Genomic DNA, 27,103 nt, shown 5'->3' with positions numbered 1-27,103 from the left:
TTTTTAAACTGTTTCCCTTTCTGGAGCGGAGCTCAACATTACAATAAATTATTGCAAAAATGGCAGCCTTGTGACATATCCACCACCAATCAATGAGGTGTTATTGGAAACTCTCTCGTTACAGGAGCAGCCATCTCTCGCCCATGAAAGAGGAGATTCACTACATTCACACAATGCATCAGACTAAAACAGGGGGCTCATTTCTGAAGGTTGGTTCATCTCATTTGACATCCTAAATCTGCTTAACCAAACATAACAAACATGTCAGTGGAACTTTGATTTTCTTCCTAGTGTTTTCCTGCACATGCAGAGTCTGCTTTTGTTTTGGTTCCATCAGTTGCGACAGGAACTGACCAACTGGCTTGTTGTCCAAGCTGGACTTTACAGGCTGAGAAAGAGGGATTGGCCAGCTTTCATGCCTAGGGTGGGACTAAAACTCGTGGTCTGCAGGTTTCTAGCCTGGTACCTTAACCACGAAACCAAATGTTCTATTCAAGCAAACTGTACAATGCCTTGAAACCCCTCTTGGGTCTCCTCCCCAAAACAGGCTGCAGGAAACCCACTTAGTGGTTAATGTGGTGAATGAAAAGTCAGGTCAAGGCTCAAAGGTACAACCGGAATAGCAACCGAGGGGCGTTGAACCTGCAGCTCGTCTACAAGATTCAGTTTGTACAAGGCTCAAATCCCATGGGGCGACTCCAGCTCCCAGAATTCCCAGTCTGCCAGTCTTCGTCTGGAAGGGAGGCTCCCCGCTCAGCCAGGAGGATGCCTAGCTGCCCCAAACAGGCTCCGGACCTCCGGCCGCCCAAGCGCCCGACACTGCGGAGGAGCTGCGTAGCTTTGCACAAGGGAGGTAAGGGGGCTCCTTGCCCCTCCCCAATTTCTCCTCCTCCCCAAATGGGGGTTGCTTTTCCCTCGATCGGAAACACCACCGTCTTGGCGCAACTTTTCGGAAGCGAAGGCCGGTTTGCGCGGGTTCATTTCCAGCCCCGCCTGGAAATCTCCCCCCCTCGGGGCAGGCAAAGGGGCAGAAGGCGCACCTGAGAAAGCGTGGAGGTAGGAGCAGCCCCCCCCGCCTCCCCCGCTGCCCTCGAGTCCGGCCAAAACAAGCGCCGCCCCGCCCCTCGGAGGCCCTTGGCGCGCCGCGGGTTCGACTCTCTCGCCCGCCGCCGCCCGCATCGATTGGCGAGCCACCCGCTTGCCGGGAGCTCGCTTGCTCGGCCGCCTTTCCGTCGCTTTCAGCCGCCAGGAGCGGAACTCGACGGCAGGTGGCCAGAACGCCTCGCCTCCCCCGTCGCCCCAGGACGCCTCGACGGCTCCCGGGCCGGGATCTCCGGGACCGCTTCTGCGCCGCTCCCCACCGAAGAGGCTCCCCCTTGCCCCGGCGGCCGAGAGCCTTCCCCGGCAGAGTCGCCGCCCGCTCGCCACGCCTGGCCGTTACCTGTCGGGCGGCGGTTCCCGCGGTCTGTCGGGCGGCGTCTGCTTCCGCAGGGCCCGCTGGAGGGCCAGCCCGGCCCAGGGGCCCTCGGGCGGAAGGCAAGGAGGCCTCTCCAGCGGCTCGCGGCCCCAGCGGCCGGCGGGGCGGGGCGGGTCCGGCCAGGGCTGCAGGTGCGGCCGCAGCCACCGCGGGGGCGCGTCGGGCGAGGAGCTGCCGCGGGGCTCCGACCCGGCCTCTTCCCGGCGCCACAGATAGGGAGAGCGGCGGACGCCCATCAGCAGCCCCGACGCCCGGCCCACCGTGTGGTAGCGCGGGCTGGCCACGTGCTTGTACCAGGCGCCGGCAGGGCCCGGGACCAGCAGCGGCAGCAGCAACAAGAGGGCCACGCCCGGCCCGGCTAGCCTTCCGTGCCCCGACGCCATGGGTCAGCCGAGCCCCGCGCCAGACCCGCCGCTCGCGCCCGCAGCCGCCCAGCGGAGCTGCCCCCGCCTCGCCTGGCCGGGATATAAGCCCGGCGGGGGGAGGGGGCGGAGGCGGCGCGGGCCCGTCTCGGGCGCTCCACCCTTTTCCCGACGGGGGGAGCAGAGCCGCAGCGCCGCCGCAGCGCCCCCCCCCCGCACCTCTCTTCCGCGGGACGGGACCGCACGGCCGCCCGTGTCAGCAACCGCCGAAAGGGCCGTCGGGGCAGCGCTCGGGCCGCGCGGAGATGCCCCTCTGGCGGTGTGGGCGCGCGGAGCTCAGGACGGACGGGGTGGTCGGCGGATGTTCTTTCCACCTTCCTCCACCTCTTCGTTAGCCGTTGCCTCCCCGCGCCCCGCGCCCCGCGGCCGCATCTGCGAGGAGCCACCTTCACGTCGTGTAAGCGGGAAAGAGGGAGACTCGGTGGCTCCTTCCGCGCCGTCGCTTCCCTCGTCTGGCTGCAAGAGGCGACTCTGCCCTCTTCCCCTTCCTTTCCGATGGAGAGCCTCGCGTGCTGGCTTCTAAGCATGCCGCGGCTGCCTCACAGGACCAGCAGAACCAACGCCAGATTAACCAAACCCCACAACCCCCGGCAACGGCTGGTTTCTGCAGCATCCTGAAATACAAGGTCCCCAAATCCATTTTAGCCTGGCTGGCATGTCTGAAAACCCAACCGTGGAGGTTTTGAGTCCCAGCTGGACTACAAGGCTGTTGAGGTCAAGAGCAGTTAGGCTACCTGAGAATATCCCTGGCTGCTGTCCCTGGTCCTGAGATCCTTGCACTGTTTAGTCCAGGTACAAACTGATAGCCAGTGTTTCTTGACCTTGGCACAACTAGAAGACAGGTGGATGTGTGGCTGGGGAATTCTGGGAGGGGAAGGCCGCCTGCCTTATAGTTGCCAAGGCTGAGAAACATTCGTTAGTCAAGTGCACACTGGAGATTCAGCCCAGAAGTTGCCTGATTCCTGCCATTCTAACCAGATTGAGGCCTCCAAATGCATCAGGTGACAGGTTCCATAATTCCCACCCCACATGGATGTTACCTACATTGGTAATCCAAATTGGATTGCAGCATCTGTTCGCATTTGCGTTTCTTTCACTGAAAGAAGCATAACTGTACATAGCCTAACCCCCTTGCTGGATCAGGACCCAGAGGTCTTGGGTCCATTCCCTGATTTCTAAGAGCTTTAAGCATTTTACAGCAAAGAAGATAAAGTGGTGAAGGCACCAGGCTAAAAAACAGGAGCCTGAGAGTTCTAGTTTCACCTTAGAGATGAAAGCCAGTGGGGTGACTTTGGACAGTCGGTCTCTCTCTCAGCCCAACTCACCTCATAGGAAAATAGGTATGTTCACCACCTTGAGTTATTTCTAAAAATAACGAAGGTAGGATATAAATATAGAAGAATGGATAAATGAAGATGAAAGTGATACTTTGTCTTTCTTACGATCTACAGTGGAGTGAACAACTTCTGAATAAGAAGAGTCCGTTTAGCTTTTATAACTGTTGGTAGTTCTCTCCCCCTCCCCTCCCCCAACAATGTGCCTTGTCCTGTTTTGAGCCATGGAAGCTCTCACATAGTTAGTGGAGCAATCTGCAAACCTCCATGCACCAGCTGCAATTTTTATATGTAAAAACAATCAAGAGGTTTCCTTTGAACTGTGCTTCACAACCAGTGACTTCAAGGAGACAATTTTCTTACCAGGACCCCTGCAGGGGGAATGAAGGTGGGGGGGGGCAAACTAAACAATGCTCCCCTTTTGCATGTGTAACACATGTAACACACATATTGGTTTTGTGTGTGTACATGTGTATGTCATATACTATAAGAAAAATAGGTCAGGCTTCAGTCACAAGGTCATGACCATTTTCACACACACACCCCATCCCTGCAGTAATATGCAAGTGATTTACTACTTCTTGTCCAGAATATTTGTTTTGACTTCCCAGTCCAGCTGTCAGCCAGACCAAAACCAGAACAAGAAGGCTCACAGGCAGATACTGGTGATCACAGCTCTTGATAAGACAGTTTTATTGCAGCAGCTAGAAAAGACACTAATGGAACCACTTACTACCAACGGCAAGACCCAAGCTGTCTCTCCCTCCCCTCCCTTCCTTTCTTTGGCCCCAGGTTCAGTCCCATTGGGCTCTCTGCTTTCCCTGCTCCTGCAGCACAAGGGACGGAGAGTGGCCCATTCCTGAGTGGGAGGAGAGGTTGCCGCCTCCTTGTAAGGAACCAGCCTTAGAGCTGGTAAAGCAAAACCCCACAAGAATATATTTCCCAGGCAGAGGGAAGCAGATTTCTTGTAATAAAAATACGAGACCACAATGGAAAAAAAGATCTAGTGACTGCTGTGTTTCGCAACACAGCGCAAGTTGTATTTATGACAATCTGTATTCAGATTCCCTGATCTTCTCAACTACTCTGGGTAAAGAGCTGGAGGCAAATCTCTTTGGCACAAGAAACAGGTACCCATCTGCTTGACTTCTGTGAATGGGGCTTATCCAGGGCCACTTCTCTAATTTATGCTGTTGTGAGAACTTTGTGATCACCCCATCCCAGTCTGCCTTTGTAACCTCCCCTGTAAGTACTGATCACACCTGACTGTTTTTGGCTTCTGTGTCTAGAGGAGGCTGCTCAGATGCTGCTATCCAAACCCAGGTGTTAGGAGAGAAATTTTAATTTTCTCTCTAATTTCTCTAATTTTGGAAACCTCTTTTCCCCAAGACCCCAAACCCTTGCATTTTAGGTTTTCCTCGTAGGAGACATATTCTGACCTCTGAAATTTCAGTGGCTTTCTTCTATAATATTTCTGGCTCAGTGGGACTTTCACGTGAAAGCTGTTTCAATAAGATAACCCCTGACTGTTGTATCCAATTCCTCTGGCCCTCTCGATTTTTTTTTTTTAATTTGAATTTATATCCCGCCCTTCTCTGAAGACTCAGGGCGGCTTACATTGTGTCAAGCAATAGTCTTCATCCATTTGTATATTACATACAAAGTCAACTTTTATTGCCCCCAACAATCTGGGTCCTCATTTTACCTACCTTATAAAGGATGGAAGGCTGAGTCAACCTTGGCCTAGTGGGGCTTGAACCTGCAGTAATTGCAAGCAGCTGCTGTTAATAACAGACTGCTTAGTCTGTTGAGCCACCAGAGGCCCACTGCCCGTTCCGTTCTTCCTGTGTGGACATAATTCCACCTTCAGACAGCTGAAAAGAGAAACAAGACGATCGCTCAAAAGTGAATATTTCCTTAAATTGCACTGTAACTTTGACACAAACCCATTCAGACACCCTAAAAGTGTGTGTTGCATCCATTTCCCACCTCTGGGACTGTGATGCAGGAGCCCCAGTGCCCCATTAATTATGTGTGGTTCAACATCCGAGAATGACTTGGGCTTTGCTCATTCATGACGGGTGCACGTCATGTTCCTTCTTCCTCAGAAGGTGGGAGAGGAAGAGGCAGGATGGGAACAAATGGCTGATCCCAGAGAGACGGCCCACTTCTGAACCAAGAGGGAAGGGAGAGAAGCAGCTCAGGGTGAACAGCAGCTGTAGTTATGACAACAAGGCACTGATTAATTTAATTCTGTCCTGCTCTTCCTCACCCAGGAGCCCCAACTCAGCTCTGTCACTCTGGGGCACTGGTGTGTGGGTGAACTGAGGCCCTGCCTGGGGTATCCCAAGAGAGGGAAGGGGTGAGTTGCCTCATTCTCTCCCCTTCCCCACAACTGCCTTCATTCCAGCTTCATCCTCCTCTCCTGTTGCCTTGTGGCTGCATTCCTGCCAGAAGGGTCACCTGGAGGGGGCCAGGAACAACCCAGAGATGAAACCAGGTTCACCTGTGGGTCTCTCAAGAGCCAGGATTGCACTTCTCACTTGATTCGCCAGGATTGGAAAAGACTTTGCTGACTGGGTTGCACTAAACATCCCCAGTGAACAGAGCAAGGCTGGAAGTGGCTGGGCTGAGCTTGCCAGGCCTTTCCAGGCTCTGGGCCTGGAGTTGCGCCTTGGTTGAAACTTGCTTTCATCCACAAAAGACAGGAAACCAGGCTGCCAATGTTTAGCAAGCCTACTACAAAATTAAGTGGTGCAGTCCAATGTTTGAGGGTATCTGGTTTTAGACCCAAGTCCCTGCGCTCAGCCCTTGCAGAGCTTAACAAAAAAAAGCTGAAAGCAAAAAAAGAGTGGATTGAAGGGAAACTGAACATTCTGAAGTGCAAACCCAGCCCAAGAATGACTGGCCAATCCAGCCAGAGTTCAGCTCTTTATTTGTTCACACCAACAGACAGAATCTTGCGAAGTAAACCTCTCAGATTTACTCTCAAAGATTGTAGGGCAGACCTGGGCATTTTATGATCCATGAGCTGTATGTGGCCCCCAGGTAGTCCCAGTCCTGCCTGCGGTGTCAGCAGTGTTGTTGGGAACAGGGCAGTGGGGGGCAGGGCCAGCACATGGACAATGGGGGTTTGTGTAATGGCAGTCCTCCAAAACGGTCCCAGTTTCTCATATGGCCCCTTGAGAAAATTAATTGCTCACCCCTGTTGTATAGGGCAAGATTAATTTAACTCACTTCCTATGCTTTGAAAAATAAAATCTGTAGCTTTTTCTGTAGGACAATGAGAAGTCAATTTGAGTTGTTTTTTTAAATCTGGCAGCCTTAATTTATCTCAATAATAAAATTATAAGGTGTGAGTCAGTGACTTTTTCTATTGATCAGTATGGCAGAATTTTTCTACTTTCATCTGTTACATGAGAGGCAGGAGTATCATAGGTCTAGTTGGTCTTGATTTGGAAAGGAGGTAGAGTCCTGAAAGGATCTAGGTGCCTGTCTGTGTGTGTGTGTGTGGGGGGGTGTCTTAGAGATTCTTTGATTGGGCTGTTTACTGATGGCTCTTTGGCCATTTCTTGATTGGGGTGTTGCTTACTTGATTGTTGGTCTGAAGTTAACCTTGCAGTTAACCTATGCTGATCTGGGTGCAGATCACTGGTGGAGAGGTGCTGGAATCTTTTTCTCTTTAGGGCTGGTTTATTGTCTGTTTTGCATAGTGTACAGATGTTGTTAATGTCTATGTGTCTATTGATGGCTGATTTGTCAGAGTGCCAGGCTTCTAGAAATTCTCTGGCATTTTTGAATTTGTCCTGGTCTAGGATCATCATATTTTCCCAATTGAAACTATGGTTAAATCTGTCTATATGTTGTGAAATTCAAGAATTTTCATCATGCCTTCTGACTGCCAGTTGGTGTTCATGGATGCATTCTGCCTGTCTTATGGTTTGTTTAGACCCAGCAACCCTAGAAGAAAAAGCAGGAGTCATCTGCAACATACAGTGTAAAGGCTGCCACAACCAGTGTGTAGGACAAACAGGCAGAAGGCTGGCAAAACACATCCATGAACACCAACTGGCAGTCAGAAGGCAGGATGAAAATTCTTGGGAAATGTTGGGGAACAGTCTTGGGAGAGCAACAGCGGTATCTGCAGGGAATGGCTTTACAGGAAGAGTATGGAGAGACAGAATATGATTTTCACCTTGCTGGTCAGCCCCGCTTTCCATCACTAACAGGATTGTGTTGCTTGACGCACTCTAGGAACATTGAGAGTGTTGAGTATAGTCGGAGGCAGAATCCGACAGAGGTTTCAGAACCTTGGATAGTTCCAAACAGCAATTGCTTGAAAAGGCCTGGAAACTTCAAGGAGGTCCCATCATTCTCAAATATACCTCTCGACCTCATTGAATTTGCGCATCTGAAGTACTTGCAGGCGTAAGGGGAGCCTCAATGGATGTTGAGCCTGATGGAGTAATTTTTTTTTCAGAAGGAAGCAGCTGCCTCACAGCTTATTAACAAACAGGCTTACCTAGTGGCACAGTTCAGGATGGTAGGAGGAGGCCAGACCCCACCCTGCTTTATAATTTGCCGGGTGGGGTGGTGGTTTCTACTTCTTTGCCCAGGGTGCTCCTTTAGAACCCATAAGGGGGCCAAGGAAGGTGGGACTTCTAAGTACTGCTGAAATATGCATTTCTTTGCCAGCTGTATTTTGCCAGCATTCATAGGTTTAAGCCAGAGGTGAGGAACCTGCAATCCTCAGGATGTTGCTGGATTGCATCTCCTCACAGTCCCAATCAGTACACAAAAGGATGAGAGATGCCAGGAGCTCTAATTCAGGGATCCTGAATGTTAAATTCCTGCTCCCATTCTTGCCCCTCACCAAGGATAGGATAGGATAGGATAGGATAGGACAGGACAGGACAGGACAGGACAGGAACTTGGAGGTCTTCTAGTCCAGCCCCCTGCCCAAGCAGGAGAACCTATACACATGCCAGAGGTGGTACACAGAGCCCTCTCTGTGGCCACACACTCTGTTGCCAGCTGCTCTTCTGGTTTCCGGTGCGTGCATGCATGCAAGGTCTGGTTTGGCCACTCGGTGCCACAAAGATTAATCATCGCTGACCTATATAATCTCAGAAAAGTGACTGTCCAGTCTCTTCTTAAAAACCACAGGAACATTTCTTCCTATTTTTTATTTTTCTCTCCTCTGCTATGATTCCAGCTTTGAAATACGACTTTCCTCCTGGCCAAGATAGTCATCATATCTGGGGTGGGTAACCCTGGGTAAGACTGTTGTCCATCAATAAGATGTTATCGACTTTTTTATTTATTTATTTATTTTTGTCACAACAGTATACGTAAACATCGACATAAAACAACAACACATCATAAAAGAAAAAACATATATATGAGCAAAAGTATGCAACAACTATATTAATTTGATATAATAAAAGGGAACAATAGGACAGGAATGGTAGGCACTTTTGTGCTTTTATGCACGCCCCTTATAGTCCTCTTAGGAATGGGGTGAGGTCAATAGTAGACAGTGTTGAAGTTTTTGGGATTTGAGTTGAGACTATAGAGTCAGGTAGTGAGTTCCAAGCGTTAACAACTCTGTTACAGAAGTCATATTTTCTGGAATCAAGTTTGAAGCGGTTGACATTAAGTTTGAATCTATTGTTTGCTCTTGTATTATTGCGATTGAAGCTGAAGTAGTCTTTTAAAGGAAGGATATTGCAATAGATGATTCTGTGTGTTAAACACAGGTCATGTCGGAGTCGGCGGAGTTCTAAATTTTCTAATCCCAGGATTTCAAGTCTGGTGTTATAAGGTATTTTGTTGTTTTCAGAGGAGTGGAGAACTCTTCTTGTAAAATATTTCTGGACACTTTTGATTGTATTAATGTCAGAAATGTGGTATGGGTTCCAGACAGGTGAGCTGTATTCAAGAATAGGTCTAGCAAATGTTTTGTATGCTCTGGTTAGTAGTGTAGAGTTTTTGGAAAAGAAGCTCCATAAAATTAGGTTTACAACTCTTAGAGCCTTTTTTGCTATGTAGTTGCAGTGGGCTTTGGCACTTAGGTCATTAGATATGAAAACTCCAAGGTCTTTAACAGGGTGGGGGTCATCTATTAGGTAATGTCCATCAAGCTTGTACTTATTGTTAGGGTTCTTTTTCCCAATATGTAAGACTGAGCATTTGCTGATTAATATTTGGAGTTGTCAAGTTTTAGACCAATCGGATACAAAGTCAAGGTCTTTTTGAAGGGTAGAAGTATTGTTAGTGGTGTTAAATAATTTGACATCGTCAGCAAAGAGAACACAATAACTTGAGATAACGTCACAGAGATCATTTAGGTATAGTATAAGAGCGTTGGTCCAAGAACGCTGCCTTGGGGAACGCCACTTTTGACAGGAACAGGATTTGATAGAGCGTTGCCAATTTTGACCACTTGATGTCTGTTTGACAGGAAGGCATTTATCCAATTGTGAAGAGGTCCTGAAATGCCGTAGGATTTTAGTTTTAGGAGAAGTTTATCATGTACTACTGAGTCAAAAGCTTTGCAGAAGTCTATGTAGATTTCATCTATTGCTTTTCCTTGATCAAGGTTAGTAGTCCATATGTTTCTTCAGTGGAGAAGTTGTAAGTTACATGATAATTTTTTTCTGAAACCAAATTGTTTATTAGAGAGTAGGTTGTTTGTTTCTAGGTGGAGTGTAATGGATTGGTTTATGATAGATTCCATTACTTTGCATGTGACGCAACGTAGAGAGATAGGTCTGTAATTTTCAACTAGACTGGGATCTCCTTTTTTGAAGATAGGGATGACTGTGGCTAGAGACCAGAGTTTGGGAAGGGAACTAGTTGTGAAAACTTTATTAAATATTATGCTTAGGGGTTCTGCTATATTAATTGAAAGTTTTTTTAAGAAGTAGGCACATAGTCCATCAGGTTCAATAGATAATGATGGTTTCAGGTTGCGAAGAGCTTTTTCAACATTATCTTCTGTGAAGTCTATAAGTGTTAAGTCGTTGTACCCCTTGTTAATACGATTGGGGAATGTTGGATATGAGCCATTGCTGTTTACAAAGACTGAGCCAAAGAATGTGTTAAAGAGGTTTGCTTTAACTGTTTTATCAGTCCATTCTTTGCCGTTAGATTATTTTAGTGGTGGAATGGATCTTGTTTCTTTCAGTTTATTGTTCACAAAATTATAAAAAGCACGATTGGAATTAGTGTGTAGAAGGTCTTCTTCTTGCTTGGTGTGGTAAATGTTACATTCAGTTTTTATTTGGTTGCAAATATTTCTGTAGCGGTTTTTGAAGTTTGCTACATAGCCCTTTTTGTTTCTTCTCCAGAGGGATTTTTTTTTTGGATTGAAGCTTTTTTATTGATATGGGTAATTTGTTTTTTTTTTATTTTGGTGGTGATTTGTGGTACGTAGAGTTTGATGATTTTATTGATTTCAAGTAGGAATACTTTATAGAGGTCTTCTGCAGTGATACAGGTTGAAAATAGATTTTGCCAGTCAAGAAATGAGAGATCATTGTTTATAAGGTCATAGTTGGCTTTTTTTTAATTGTAGTTTGGAATACTATTGTTATGACGATTTATGTGAGGGCGTATATTGAGACAAAAGTCTATCATGCAGTGGTCACTGTTGGAAAAGGGTTCTTTTATTTGTAGTCCATAAATTGAGTTCGTGTTATTACAAAAGATGAGGTCAAGGCAGTTCTTGAGTCTTGTATTGTTAGTTACTAGTTGTTTGAGACCTAGGTTTGTAAAAGTGCTGTATAGTGTAGTATGGATTGGTTTGGTTGTACATTCATTTGTTATCCAGTTTATAGAAGGTAGATTTATGTCACCCAGGAAGATGAGAGGATATGGGCAAGAGGTAGCCCGTATTAGCAGTGAGGTTAACATATTTGCATGTCGTAGTCAGGGGCTCTGTAGCATAGTATGAATCTAATAGTGGTGTTTGAGGACAGGTCACGTACAATAGTTTCCTTCCTTCCATTATTCTTTCAGAAAAATTGTCTTACATTAACAGTTGCAGAGAAGTCTCCTTTATAAGTCTTTCAGGCAATGGCTTTATTTGTGAGAGGTGGCTATCTTTTTCAGCTTTTTAAAATTCTTGCACATGTGAATTATAATATTCATATTGGTGTGTCAGTAAAATGAAACACATTTTAATGGAATGTATTTCATTTCTTAAATATAAGAAAGCAAACAAATATTTCTGTGATCTGGGAGCTGGGGGGCGGGGCAGAGCAAATATCTCACAGATCTTGCACAGCTCGGTATAGACACACTGGCCACAAGTGGCCAAATTAAGCGTATCTACTCCACCCTAAATAGTCATCTAATGGCGCCTTTTCTCTGTGAGACCACAATGACCCAAGGAGCATGGCCTGAGATCCAGAACTGCTACAACCTAGACAGCCCCCTACTTCACTGGTGGGTTTTGTCGAGGTCAAAGTGAACCAAAATTGGATCCGATTCCCAGCCAGTTCATGTGGTGAGAATTGAAGTGAACATGGCAGATGTTGTAAGAAGAGACACAAACTAGGCTGTGGCAGCCAGACATTAACAGGAGCCTGGTGGCACCTTTTGTGATCTTCTACATTGATTGTTGGAAACAGTTCTACCAGACACCTTTGGATTTTTGGCTAGTAATTGGTCAGAAAAGCCTAAGAGAAGCCCATCTTTGGCCAGGTTCTGTGTGGCAGACCACTGTCCCCTCGAGTCTGCCTGACTCCATCATTCAATATTATTTTTTCTTCCTTCCCCCCCCCCCCCCAATGCCCCAGAGTGATAGAAATGCTGGTTCTGTGCTAATTCTCTTGCTAGTCAGAATCGAAGGACATGGCCACCACTTGAAGACATTTCAGTAATCTGTGAAATAGTACATCTAACCAATAATATAATGTATGACAAAGCAAAAATAAATTTGATTACTTTGTGAAGAAGGTGTTTCCAGAGCTGTAGGGAACATTGCAAGACAGTAATCTCAGAAGAATTCTTTATAATAAACACATTTAATTTAAATTACAAGAATCCAAACAAGTGTCTAATCATCTTGTTTTGTTATTACAAGGGGAGGGGTCTGGATATGACTCCTATTGTCTTGAATGTAGATGTTCGCAGCTGGTCCCCGAGCAGAATATAATCTTCCTAAATTACACTGTTAAAAAGAATAAAATATGGTGCTAAATAAGACATAACATAAAAATGTTATTAGTGCATTCTCTCTCTCGGCAACAAATCTATTAGTACAGCACTTTTTAATTTTCCTTGTTCTTCCGCAGAACAATTTATATCATCATTTTTCTGGAAGTATTTAAACTATTTAACAATTTTCAGAGATGACAAACAGCAAAAGAGTTAAATATAGTGTAACCAATTTTAAAGCATTTGTATTTACAAAGTTCTTCAGAAACCAAAACCCAGATGGATTCTTGAGAGATATCTGATTCTTTTACCATTCATTGTTTTGTTTAAACACTTTAGTTGCTGGGGAGAGGAGGGTTTTTATAAAAAATATATATCAGGAGGCAGCTGCCTTTTAGGACATGGATGCCAATTGCCATTCTGGGTTTTTAAAAGCAAAATACCAGTCCATTATTTCTAGATCTAGAAAGTTATGTTCATGTTATGTAAGGGTTGCAATGCCATTTAATATTTATAAATGTATGTAGATATGTAGCTCCCTGTTACTGTTTTTGTTATCTGTGTCTAATAAAAAATGAACAAATCTGAATGTGAAAGTATCAAATTTGTTTTTTATCATAACATCTGCTACTCTCATCCTCAAGAAACCCAACTTACTTCTCTAAGACTGTTTTGATAATTTCTGACACAGTTTTCATAATTTTATCACATAAAATTATGTGTATTTTGTTTCCAAAGTTAAAACACAACTTCAACAGGAAAAGGAAAGAACAAACAAAAAACTAAAGACAAAAAAGTGAATATAAAATAAGCCTACACACATATTGCCCCCTCTTGTTGAATACTGATACATTTCAACAATAATCAATTATTTAACCTAAAAGCTGACTTCACAAAACAATGCCAAGCTGCAAAGAAAAAAAAATTAAGCCTAACTAAGTTTAGCATATGGTATAAAGGTCGGTACTAGTTTGTAACTGACTGCTGTCCCGCTTACACACACACATAACTGTGGTTTAGTGGGTTTATTAATATTCCCCCACAACTCCCTTCACAAAAAAACCCAGAACTGTCTCAATTCAATCCAGCCACAAGAGACTGATGCTAGTCCACAGAGCAAAGGCCAAGGAGTCCACAAGGCCCTGGTGTCAAGGTTCCAAGGAACACCCCCAACGAAATAAAGCTCTGAGGCTTGAGGTTCCTCAAAGTTCCAATTTACTAGAGATGTCATGTTGGCACAGCTGGGAAAACCTGAATCTGAAAGCTTCCAGGTTTTCCACACCCAGCTGACAGTTCACAGCCCTGCCCCACACCCACAAGCTCATCACATTGTCCAATCAACTCTTCACACTCAACTGGATACAATCTTCAGGCAGTCTCCATCAGAAGCAGGCAAAAGTCCTTGAATACGGAATGTTGTTATGACTAACTTTCTACCGCTCCAACAACAACACCCTCCCAATTTCCCCAGCTAAAATATGTGGCAGTTAAGAAGCAAAAAAGAAAATTGTCTTACATTAACAGTTGCAGAGAAGTCTCCTTTATAAGTCTTTCAGGCAATGGCTTTATTTGTGAGAGGTGGCTATCTTTTCAGCTTTTAAAATTCTTGCACATGTGAATTATAATATTCATATTGGTGTGTCAGTAAAATGAAACACATTTTAATGGAATGTATTTCTTAAATATAAGAAGCAAACAAATATTTCTGTGATCTGGGAGCTGGGGGCGGGGCAGGCAAATATCTCACAGATCTTGCACAGCTCGGTATAGACACACTGGCCACAAGTGGCCAAATTAAGCGATCTACTCCACCTAAATAGTCATCTAATGGCGCCTTTTCTCTGTGAGACCACAATGACCCAAGGAGCATGGCCTGAGATCCAGAACTGCTACAACCTAGACAGCCCCCTACTTCACTGGTGGGTTTTGTCGAGGTCAAAGTGAACCAAAATTGGATCCGATTCCCAGCCAGTTCATGTGGTGAGAATTGAAGTGAACATGGCAGATGTTGTAAGAAGAGACACAAACTAGGCTGTGGCAGCCAGACATTAACAGGAGCCTGGTGGCACCTTTTGTGATCTTCTACATTGATTGTTGGAAACAGTTCTACCAGACACCTTTGGATTTTTGGCTAGTAATTGGTCAGAAAAGCCTAAGAGAAGCCCTTCTTTGGCCAGGTTCTGTGTGGCAGACCACTGTCCCCTCGAGTCTGCCTGACTCCATCATTCAATATTATTTTTTCTTCCTTTCCCCCCCCCCCCCCATGCCCCAGAGTGATAGAAATGCTGGTTCTGTGCTAATTCTCTTGCTAGTCAGAATTGAAGGACATGGCCACCACTTGAAGACATTTCAGTAATCTGTGAAATAGTACATCTAACCAATAATATAATGTATGACAAAGCAAAAATAAATTTGATTACTTTGTGAAGAAGGTGTTTCCAGAGCTGTAGGGAACATTGCAAGACAGTAATCTCAGAAGAATTCTTTATAATAAACACATTTAATTTAAATTACAAGAATCCAAACAAGTGTCTAATCATCTTGTTTTGTTATTACAAGGGGAGGGGTCTGGATATGACTCCTATTGTCTTGAATGTAGATGTTCGCAGCTGGTCCCCGAGCAGAATATAATCTTCCTAAATTACACTGTTAAAAAGAATAAAATATGGTGCTAAATAAGACATAACATAAAAATGTTATTAGTGCATTCTCTCTCTCGGCAACAAATCTATTAGTACAGCACTTTTTAATTTTCCTTGTTCTTCCGCAGAACAATTTATATCATCATTTTTCTGGAAGTATTTAAACTATTTAACAATTTTCAGAGATGACAAACAGCAAAAGAGTTAAATATAGTGTAACCAATTTTAAAGCATTTGTATTTACAAAGTTCTTCAGAAACCAAAACCCAGATGGATTCTTGAGAGATATCTGATTCTTTTACCATTCATTGTTTTGTTTAAACACTTTAGTTGCTGGGGAGAGGAGGGTTTTTATAAAAAATATATATCAGGAGGCAGCTGCCTTTTAGGACATGGATGCCAATTGCCATTCTGGGTTTTTAAAAGCAAAATACCAGTCCATTATTTCTAGATCTAGAAAGTTATGTTCATGTTATGTAAGGGTTGCAATGCCATTTAATATTTATAAATGTATGTAGATATGTAGCTCCCTGTTACTGTTTTTGTTATCTGTGTCTAATAAAAAATGAACAAATCTGAATGTGAAAGTATCAAATTTGTTTTTTATCATAACATCTGCTACTCTCATCCTCAAGAAACCCAACTTACTTCTCTAAGACTGTTTTGATAATTTCTGACACAGTTTTCATAATTTTATCACATAAAATTATGTGTATTTTGTTTCCAAAGTTAAAACACAACTTCAACAGGAAAAAGGGAAAGAACAAACAAAAAACTAAAGACAAAAAAGTGAATATAAAATAAGCCTACACACATATTGCCCCCTCTTGTTGAATACTGATACATTTCAACAATAATCAATTATTTAACCTAAAAGCTGACTTCACAAAACAATGCCAAGCTGCAAAGAAAAAAAAATTAAGCCTAACTAAGTTTAGCATATGGTATAAAGGTCGGTACTAGTTTGTAACTGACTGCTGTCCCGCTTACACACACACATAACTGTGGTTTAGTGGGTTTATTAATATTCCCCCACAACTCCCTTCACAAAAAAACCCAGAACTGTCTCAATTCAATCCAGCCACAAGAGACTGATGCTAGTCCACAGAGCAAAGGCCAAGGAGTCCACAAGGCCCTGGTGTCAAGGTTCCAAGGAACACCCCCAACGAAATAAAGCTCTGAGGCTTGAGGTTCCTCAAAGTTCCAATTTACTAGAGATGTCATGTTGGCACAGCTGGGAAAACCTGAATCTGAAAGCTTCCAGGTTTTCCACACCCAGCTGACAGTTCACAGCCCTGCCCCACACCCACAAGCTCATCACATTGTCCAATCAACTCTTCACACTCAACTGGATACAATCTTCAGGCAGTCTCCACCAGAAGCAGGCAAAAGTCCTTGAATACGGAATGTTGTTATGACTAACTTTCTACCGCTCCAACAACAACACCCTCCCAATTTCCCCAGCTAAAATATGTGGCAGTTAAGAAGCAAAAAAGAAAATTGTCTTCCAAAACTGACAGGCTTCGTCCCCTCAGGAAAGGAACGCATCCTGGAACAAGACTGAAGTCAGGGGTTAACACAAATAGCACATTAACCACCTCCCCCTCACAGGAGGACCCTTAGGCTAATCAGGGAATTTATCCTGAAATGCCTAACTAAGGTGTCTGCCTGAACATCCCAACTCTTCACCCACACGGCTTCAGACAAGGGGTATCCCTTCCAATGAACCAAATATTGCAAACGTTCCCTCTGTAATCTAGAGTCCAAAATCTTATTCACCTCATAATGAATCTCACCCTGCACCACAATCGGCCTTGGGGGAGCAGCAGGTTGAGGTGTCAATTTAGATCCCACAGCAGGCTTTAACAGGATGCAATGGAAAACAGGATGAATTTTCCCAGTATGCGGGGAAGATTTAACTGTACACTTTCACTATGGGGAAAGGGTCTAAATATTTCAGTCTAGCTTCTTACTCTTCAAACTCAAATGTAAGTATTTGGCGGAAAGATACACATGATCTCCCACCCAAAAGGGGGGTTGGAGACATCGGTGTGTGTCTGCTTGCTTTTCGTATGCTTCAGCCACTTAATTCAGGGCTTTTTTGGTATTCTCCCAGCCTTTCTTTAATGACTCCATCCATTCATTCAGAGTCATGGAAGAAGGCTGTTCTCTCGGCAGTTCTGGCATAGGGACAAATTCCATGCCACTCGTAATCTGAAAAGGCGTCACTCCCGTACTATTACGCACCACATTATTGTACGTCACTTCTGCGAAAGGAAGCAAGTCAGCCCAATTATCTTGCCGGTAATCCACATAACATCTTATGTATTGTTCCACCATGGCATTAGTATGTTCCGCGGCTCCATTCATACTCAGATGGAAAGCTGAGCTAAGCCCCTGAGATGACCCAATGGACCTCAGGAACTCCCTCCAGAACTTAGCAGTGAATTGAACTCCTTGATTGGAGATCACCCATCATGGAACTCCATGCAGCCGGTAGATCTGTTTGACAAACATCTTGGCTAATCTCTTAGCCAAGGGAAGTCCAGAACAAGGAATAATAAAATGGGCCTGTTTGGGACTTCCGGTGATGCTGTCAGGTCAATGATAATAATGCTAATAAGAACTGAAACTTAGAACCTAAAATCAGCAAAACGTGAAAGAAGCAAACACTAAAATATTGATAGGTAAAGAGAAAAGATATTGAGAAAGTTAAAAATAATATAAAAGTGGTCAAACTAACATTAGATATAACAAAAAAAGAACATAACTATAGGAAAATTAACCTAGAGGGATAAAAGAAAATTCTATTAGCGATAAAAACAGTGGATAGTAATCTGGGAAAAGATTTATAGAAATTTAGGACAACAAAGTAAAATTCTAAAAGAAATGACAAATATCACTACCACAACACTGAGAACAGGGAAAAAGGTGGCATCAAACCCAACAATGGCACTGGCTTCTCCATCAACCCAAAGAACAATAGAAGGAATGCTGTCGACAGAAAAATCAAGCCCCATTTTGACTTCCCAATCGATGCCGTCTACTCTCATAATGATACAGGAAACTATGATGAAACTTCAGGAGATGATGACAAAAAATCATGGAGAACTGAAATCCAACATACATAATTTAGACAACAAAATGGATTCAATTCAAGAGATGATACACTGAAATGAGCAAAAAATTAGGTCCGTGGAAATAAAAGCTGAACAAACTGGAAAAAAAACTAGAGCAGATAGACCAAAAAATGATGGCAGCAAATAAAGATTTGGAAAATTCGCTAATACATCTTAAAATTGACAGAGCCTCTTTTTATCTGAGGTTTCAAAATGTAGTGGAAACAAAAGAAGACGATCTAGGAGAAGTAATGGCAGGATTGATTGCAGAAGCCCTCCAGAGAAAGAGATCATAAATGAGATGGATGAAATATATAGAGTCCAAACAAAATTATGCAAAGTGCCACCACCTACCCCGGGAAGTACACATCAGGTTTGCATGCAAGAATGTTCGAGATATTATCTATAAAATTACAAGAGATGAACCGATGATGTACCATGAAAGAGAAATTATAACATTGAAACAAGTCCCCAGGCGGATTCGAGAACAAAGGAAGGATTATTGGTTCTTAGCATTTTTACTGAACAAAAGGAAAATATTATTTCGATGGATCATTCTGGAGGGAATGTCGGTAACGTGGCAGGGCAAACAAATTAAAATCGATGATCTAGCTAAAGCCCAAGAACTATATGACCAACTGATGGCGATGGAGGAAAATTTGAGTGGCAAAGAGTGATTGGAAACACCTAGCTTAGAAGAACAGAGACAAGAATCTGGGGATGAAGATATGGATGAAAAAGAAAAAGAAAGGGAATCAAAATGAAGAAAGGGGTGCCATTACCAGATCACAAAAAATTACAAGAGCAAACCAAAACCAGAGATCAGCAAACAATTAAGAGAAAAGAGAAAGAAACTAAATTACTGTCAATAAATGTAAATGGATTGAATGACCAGGTGAAAAGGAAAAAATACTTAAGAGATTAACGAAACAGAATGTAGATATCATATGCCTCCAAGAGGCACATATTAAAAAGCAGGACCAGAAATATTTGGAATATAATAAATTGGGGAATTTATATGCAGCACTGGCAGAGAAAAAAGAGTGGGGTTGTGGTATATGTTAGAAAAGAAATAAAAACAAGTGTAATATATGAAGATCTGAAGGGAAGAGTATTATTATTGGGATTAATAATAGGGGAAGTTAAAATGTTATTAGTTAATATATATGCTCCCAATAAAAACCAGAATGAATTCTACAAAAGAACACATAGAAAAATTATCAAAATGAGTTATAAAAATATATGCATAGTGGGGGATTATAACGGGATAATAGATACAAAAAAGGATTATATTAGTGAGAAGAAAAAAGGGGAAAAAGGGAATTGTATTACTGAAAACCTTTTTTGATATGGTGAAAGAACTAAACTTGATTGATGTGTGGCGAATGTTAAATCCCAAAGAGAAAAAAATTACTTTTTATTCCAACCCACATAAGTCCTTCTCAAGAATAGACATGATATGGACAAACAGAGAATTAAGTAAAGAAGTAGAAAATGTAGAGATTCTCCCAAACATTTGGGCAGATCATAACCCTTTAAGAATAATATGGAAAGGTCAAAAAAAGAAAATTAGAAGATGGACCTTAAACCCACAGAATACTACAAGAGAAGGAATACATACAAAAGATTAACCAGGAATTGACCCTATTTCTTGAGGTAAATAATAAACAACATACTTCTTTGCAGAACTTATAGGACACAATAAAATTATCAAGAGGGGTATCTATAGCATATATGGCAAAAAGAAATAAGGAAAAACGGAAACAGCAAGACATATTAGTGAAAGAATTAGAACAGCTAGAACAAAAATTTCAAAGAAGGCCAGGTGATGTACAACTAATTGAAGAATTAACATTAGTAAAACATAGATTAAACCTAATAGAACAAACAGAACATGTTAAAAATATTAAATATGTGAAACAATACCAATTTGAGAACGCAAACAAACCAGGGAGGTGGTTATCATACAAATTAAGAAAAGAAATAGAAAGTAGAATAATACACCAACTGCAGGATGAGGTTGGGGAGTTACAAAATAAAGAAGAAGAAATTAAAAGGAAATTAAAATACTTTGAGAATTTATATGATCAGGAGGAAACTGAGATAGAAAAAATTAACCAAAAGAGAAAAAGATGCCCATTTTAGAGGAAGATAAGAGAATGCTGCTAAATAAGGAAATAACACCGACAGAGTTAAAAGAAGCGATTCAACGATTCAGACAAAAAAAAAAGACCCCGGGACCAGATGGTTTACCAGGAGAATTTTACAAAAACATGGGGGGAACTATTAGAACCTATTCTTTATTCTCAATGAAGTCCTACCGGAAGCAAAAATGCCTGTTTCATGGAGAGAAGCATATATCACAGTGATTATGAAAGAAGGTACCGATCCAAATCAAATCCAAAATTACAGGCCAATTTTACTCTTAAACGCAGATTACAAGATCTTTATGGCTATCATAGCAGGAAGGATGAAAGGAATACTGAATGAGATTATTCACTCTGACCAAAATGGCTTTCTCCCTTCTAGTTAAATTAGAGATAATACAAGTATAGTACTAAATATATTCGAGTATTACGAGGCGCATCCAGAAAAACAAGTTGCTCTTATCTTTCTGGATGCGCAGAAAGCATTTGAAAATTTAAATTGGAAATATATGATTAGACACATTAGAGAAATGAAATTTGGCAACAAATTTGAACAAATGATTGAAGCAATTTATTCATCTCAAAAAGCAAGCAAAAACGGAGAAATCACAAAAACATTCGAAATAAAGAAAGGAGTCCATCAGGGATGCCCACTGTCACCTCTGCTTTTCATTTTGACCTTAGAGTCACTATTGACCAATATATAGAGCAAATTCAGAAATTAGGGAAACTAAAATTAGAACGTAAGAATATAAATTAATGGCGTTTGCAGATGATCTGGTATTCTTTTTGGAAGACCCAAAGGAAACAGGACCCATATTAATACAGGAAATAGAAAAATATGGGGAGGTAGCAGCAGGGATGAAATGCTACCAGATCAGACCGGATCGGACGAGTAGGTAGCAAAGACGAGCTGGCCATGCCCCCAAACTGATCCACAGCTCACAGTCCTACCAGGCTTGCCTGCCTTCCATGCTGCCTTCTCAGCCAGCTTGCAAAGGCAGGCAAGTGGAAGCCCCCGTGGTAGGCAGTCAAGCATGGCAGGGCTTCGGGGAAGGGAGTAAGCTGTCCCCCCCACTTTACCACTCCATCTCTTCCTCCTCGCCAGCAGCATCCACTCGGCCAATCTCCCTGCAAACTCAGCCAATGCTTTCACACCGACACTGTCTTTTCTCATCACCCCAAGAAATGAATCTTTTTTCAGCTGACTCAGAGCTCCCAGGCAGCCCAGACGTCCTGTAATGAGGCAGATCTGGGCTAATGCCATTGCGATCCTGACCGTAGCCTAGATCCTAGGTACTTTTTAGTAAGTGTGGCAGGACAGCAAGCCTCATTTGGGCTTGTCCAGCCGGTTTCCCAGCAGCATCAGTGTCGGCGGCGTTAAGGTGGGCAGAGAAGAGAAGATTCCGGCAAAGTTGAGCTCCATAAAGAAGAGAGGACCGTCCCCCTTCTCGTAAGTGCAGCTTTTCTCTCCTGGGCTCCCGGTGCCCACTGATGGGTTGGCGATTCCTGTGGCTGCCTTACTGCAAAAACAGATGCTATGCAGGCGTGGAGAGGTCGTGCGGGGGGAAGGAAAGGAAGTGTATGGAGGTGTGGAAGCATTGGCCAAGTTTGCAGGGAGATTGGCCAAGGGGATGCTGCTGGCGAGGAGGAAGAGATGGAGTGGTAAAGCGGGGGGGCAGCTTACTCCCTTCCCCGAAGCCCTGCCATGCTTGACTGCCTTCCACACTGCCTTCCCAGCGGTCCCCCAGGCCCTTGCCTTCCCCTCTGCCTCAGGTCCCGCTGCCTGCATCCAGCCCATGACGGGGGACACTTTCTTCCTTCTCCCACAGCAGCCGCTGCTCAGATCAGGTGTGTGTGTGTGTGAGAGAGAGAGAGAGAGACAGACAGACAGACAGACAGACAGACATGAGTGACATCATGTTGGCCAGCCCACCCAGTCACACGCCCACCAAGCCACACCCACAGAACCAGTGGCCAAAAAAATTAGATTTCACCCCTGGGTAGCAGGTCTTAAAATTAATAAGACAACAACAAAAATGATAGCTAAAAATGTAACAACACAACAGGAAAGGGAGTTGTAAGAAAAATTGGGATTACAGAATGTGAGAAAAATTAAATACCTAGGAATCTGGCTGACAGGGAGATGTTCTTCAATTAAAGACGACGGTTATGTAAAGCTTATGCAACAAATTAAAATTGATTTGGAAAGATGGGGGGCATTAAATCTATCCATACTGGGTCGGATTGCAACGATTAAAATGAATATTCTTCCGAAACTGCTATATTTTTTTCAAACCATTCCCATAAAATTAGATAAGAATTTTTTCACAGAATTGAATCAAATTACAAACAAAATTTATATGGGCAAAGGAAAAAGCAAGAATAAAATTATCAGACCTTCAGGACAGTAGAAGCAAAGGTGGCTTAGGGCTCCCAGATTGGCGACTTTATTATCGGGCAACAACCTTAGTTTGGATTAAAGAATGGATCAATTTGAGAAATAAAAGATTACTCATATTGGAAGGACATGATTTAAAAAAAGGATGGCAAGCCTTCCTATGGGATAGAGAGAACAAATCTCATTCATATTTCTTACAACATAAGATACGAGAAGCCCTAATGCAAACATGGCAAGAAATTAAGAAAAAACATTATATGAAAATCCCTAATTGGGTTTCGACGATGGAAGCAATGATCCATCTCAATACTCTGAATTTAAGTAAAATAGCAAAATACAATGAAAATCTATATAACCCGGGGAATCTAAAAAATAGGCAAGAATTGGAAGAACAGAGAATAAATATAGATTGGTGGCCTTATTTACAATTAAAATCAAGATATATAAAAAATAAAGATGAATACGGTATTGAAATTCTACCAAAACAATTAGACAAAATATTGACTGGTCTGGATGAAAAATTAATAACCAAAATTTATAATTATTTATTAGAATTTGACAGAGCAGAAGATATAGTAAAAGGAGCTTTGATAGCCTGGGCTAGAAATATTGGGCATAATATCGAATTAGAGGATTGGGAAACAATTTGGAACAAAAATTATAAACTAACCAACAGATTTAAACTCAATGTCAACCGCTCCAGTTTAGATTGCAGAAAACACGATTTCTGTAACAGAATTGTATATGCTTGGAATGCATTACCTGACTCTGTGGTTTCTTCTCATAACCCCAAAAGCTTTACTCAAAATCTATCCATGGTTGACCTCACCACTTTCCTAAGAGGACTCTAAGGGGCGTGCATAAGAGCACAAACGTGCCTACCATTCCTGTCCTATTGTTTCTTCCCCTATGTATATATATGTTTATAATACCTTGTTTCTCCTCATATATATGTTTATATATTATATAATCCTTTATGCAATGCTTGTATATATTGTTACGACAAATAAAAATAAAATAAAATAAATAAAAATCCAAATCGGCAAAATACAAAGAAAATCAGCATAAAATGTTTTACCGTTGGTATTTGGCACCTTCTAGATTGGCAAAAATATATCCAAATTTAAACCCCAATTGTTGGAAATGTGGACAAAAGCAAGGTACCTTCTTTCATACATGGTGGTCATGCTCTGAAACAAAAAAAATACTGGATGAAAATACATAGTTGGATACAGGAAGTAACAGGCTTCCAGATAGAATACACACCGGAACTGTTTCTTCTAAGAATGATGAAAACAAAATATGAAAAGAAAACCATATATTATTTTACATATGACAACAGCAGCAAGATTGGCATTTGCGCAATGTTGGAGAAGCTCAAATGCACCCTTTGAAGAGTTAATAATTAGAAAAATATTGGATTGTGCTGAGAGGGACAAAATGACACTTGAACTGAAAGGATGGATGGATTCAGATTTTTATGTACTATGGAAGAAATGGTATAATTGGGTCAAAAATAGGAAAAAAGGGGAAATAACAGATAGTAGACTTAGTAAGAATTAGAACTTCAAATTAAAATTAGTAATATAATTTAGTAAAATATAGAGTATAGAACACTAATGGGATTATATGTAAATGGTCACAGTCATGCACAAGAGTTGAATGAAAATTGTTTAATTGTTAAAATTCAATAAAATTTATACTAAAAAATGGGCCTGTTTGGAGAACAGGTCTATCACAGTCCAGATTACCGTATTTCCGCCACTTTCCGGGAGCTCTACTATAAAGTCCATAGCTATTTCTTCCCACGGGCGGCTGGGCTCAGCTACCTGTTGAAGCAAACCGGGAGGCTTCCCCAGTTTTGTCTTATTGCTGGCACATGTGGCACAACTTTTTACATAGTCCTCCATATCAGCTTTCATCTTTGGCCACCAAAACTGCTGTCTAATCAGATGAAAGGTCTTTAGAAATCCAAAGTGACCAGCCAATCGAGAATCATGGCTACGCTGGAGCACCAGGAGTCTCAGGCTGTTGGGGATGTAAATTTTCTAACCTTTCCAAGCTAGTCCATCATGAGTCGTTAACATGTCTCGATTGTCAGCTAGCCATGGATCAGTAGATAGTGCTGCCTTCAAGTCAGCAGTTAGCTTCCCATTGATGGGGTCAGTCCGCCTGCTGGCCTGACTCTGAGTAGTGACTTGCGCCACACTCTGTGTGCCTGGGATGATGGCATAGACAACGTCCTCCCTCTGGCTGTCATATTGGGGTTCCCTTGACAGGATGTCTGCAAGCAGGTTCTTCCTCCCTGGGATGTATTTCAGCTTGAAATCAAACCATTTGAAGTACTGCGCCCAGTAGACCTGTTTGGGGGAGAGCATTCATGGGGTCTTTAAGGCTTCGAGGTTTTTATGGTCTGACCATACCTCAAAGGGGATGTTGGCTCCCTCTGGGAAGTGCCGCCACGATAGAAGAGCCCAACTAACAGCAAAGGCTTCATTCTCCCATGCTGCCCATCTCCACTCGTTGTCTGTGAGTTTTTTGGGCACATATGTACAGGGAAGCAGCTGTCCTTTCTGGAGGAGCACTGCTGCCACTGTAACATTGCTGGCGTCAGCCTGAACAATGAACTGTCTATCTGGGTCTGGGTACTGAAGGATGGGCTCCTCTGCAAACCACTGTTTCAAGCTTTCAAATGCTTTTTGACAGCTTAGCGTCCAGGCTAGCAGCTGCGTTGGCCACGGCTTTGCAGGGAAGGTTCCTGTCTTTAGCAGTTCAATAAGCAGCAGAGCCACTTCCATGAAGGTTGGGATGAATTGCTGGTAGAAGTTAGTAAACCCCAGGAAACTTTGCAGCTGTTTCCTGGTGTGAGGGGGCTGCCAGTCAAGTATGGCTCGCACTTTCCCGGGATCCATCTCTATGCCTTCGTTCGACACTCGGTAGCCCAGGTAGTCCAGAGACATTTTGTGAATTGGATTTTGCAGGTTGGATGAACCCTTGGGCTAGGTTAGTATCGATGTACTTCCTCAGCTCAGTTATCTCTTTTGGGGTCATTGAGTACATCTTTGGTTTAGGGAGTTTGGCTCTGGGTTTGATCTCGATCGCACAGTCAGTGTGGCGATGAGGGGGAAGGATGTTGCATTCCTCCTCACTGAATGCTTCAGCCAGGTCCCTGTATTCCTTGGGAACCTGGGGAGTCCCAGGTAGGACTTTGATGGCCGTCATGGCGGTCAGGACTTCGATGGCCTCTTGTTGGTGGGGCCCCTGAGGGCTCGTCTCAGTGGATTCGACTTCAGGAGGGACGGGCGGCAAGAGGCCCACCCCTATCCTTACTTTTCAGTAGCCATCCTCCCATTTGATTGTAGGGGCCCATTTGTCTAGCCAGGCGAGTCCCAGGATGATTGACTCTGCCATTTTTGGGGCTAATACGAATCAAATTAGTTCTGTGTGGATCCCCAGTTCCAATCTGAAAGGCTCAGTGACCCGTGTAGCAGGGGTGCCGCTATTAAAGTCCCGATATATAAAAATAAAGATGAATACGGTATTGAAATTCTACCAAAACAATTAGACAAAATATTGACTGGTCTGGATGAAAAATTAATAACCAAAATTTATAATTATTTATTAGAATTTGACAGAGCAGAAGATATAGTAAAAGGAGCTTTGATAGCCTGGGCTAGAAATATTGGGCATAATATCGAATTAGAGGATTGGGAAACAATTTGGAACAAAAATTATAAACTAACCAACAGATTTAAACTCAATGTCAACCGCTCCAGTTTAGATTGCAGAAAACACGATTTCTGTAACAGAATTGTATATGCTTGGAATGCATTACCTGACTCTGTGGTTTCTTCTCATAACCCCAAAAGCTTTACTCAAAATCTATCCATGGTTGACCTCACCACTTTCCTAAGAGGACTCTAAGGGGCGTGCATAAGAGCACAAACGTGCCTACCGTTCCTGTCCTATTGTTTCTTCCCCTATGTATATATATGTTTATAATACCTTGTTTCTCCTCATATATATGTTTATATATTATATAATCCTTTATGCAATGCTTGTATATATTGTTACGACAAATAAAAATAAAATAAAATAAATAAAAATCCAAATCGGCAAAATACAAAGAAAATCAGCATAAAATGTTTTACCGTTGGTATTTGGCACCTTCTAGATTGGCAAAAATATATCCAAATTTAAACCCCAATTGTTGGAAATGTGGACAAAAGCAAGGTACCTTCTTTCATACATGGTGGTCATGCTCTGAAACAAAAAAAATACTGGATGAAAATACATAGTTGGATACAGGAAGTAACAGGCTTCCAGATAGAATACACACCGGAACTGTTTCTTCTAAGAATGATGAAAACAAAATATGAAAAGAAAACCATATATT

Source organism: Ahaetulla prasina, chromosome 14 (assembly GCF_028640845.1).
Source record: "Ahaetulla prasina isolate Xishuangbanna chromosome 14, ASM2864084v1, whole genome shotgun sequence".
Taxonomy (NCBI): Eukaryota; Metazoa; Chordata; class Lepidosauria; order Squamata; family Colubridae; genus Ahaetulla; species Ahaetulla prasina.
This window is presented reverse-complemented; position numbering follows the sequence as displayed.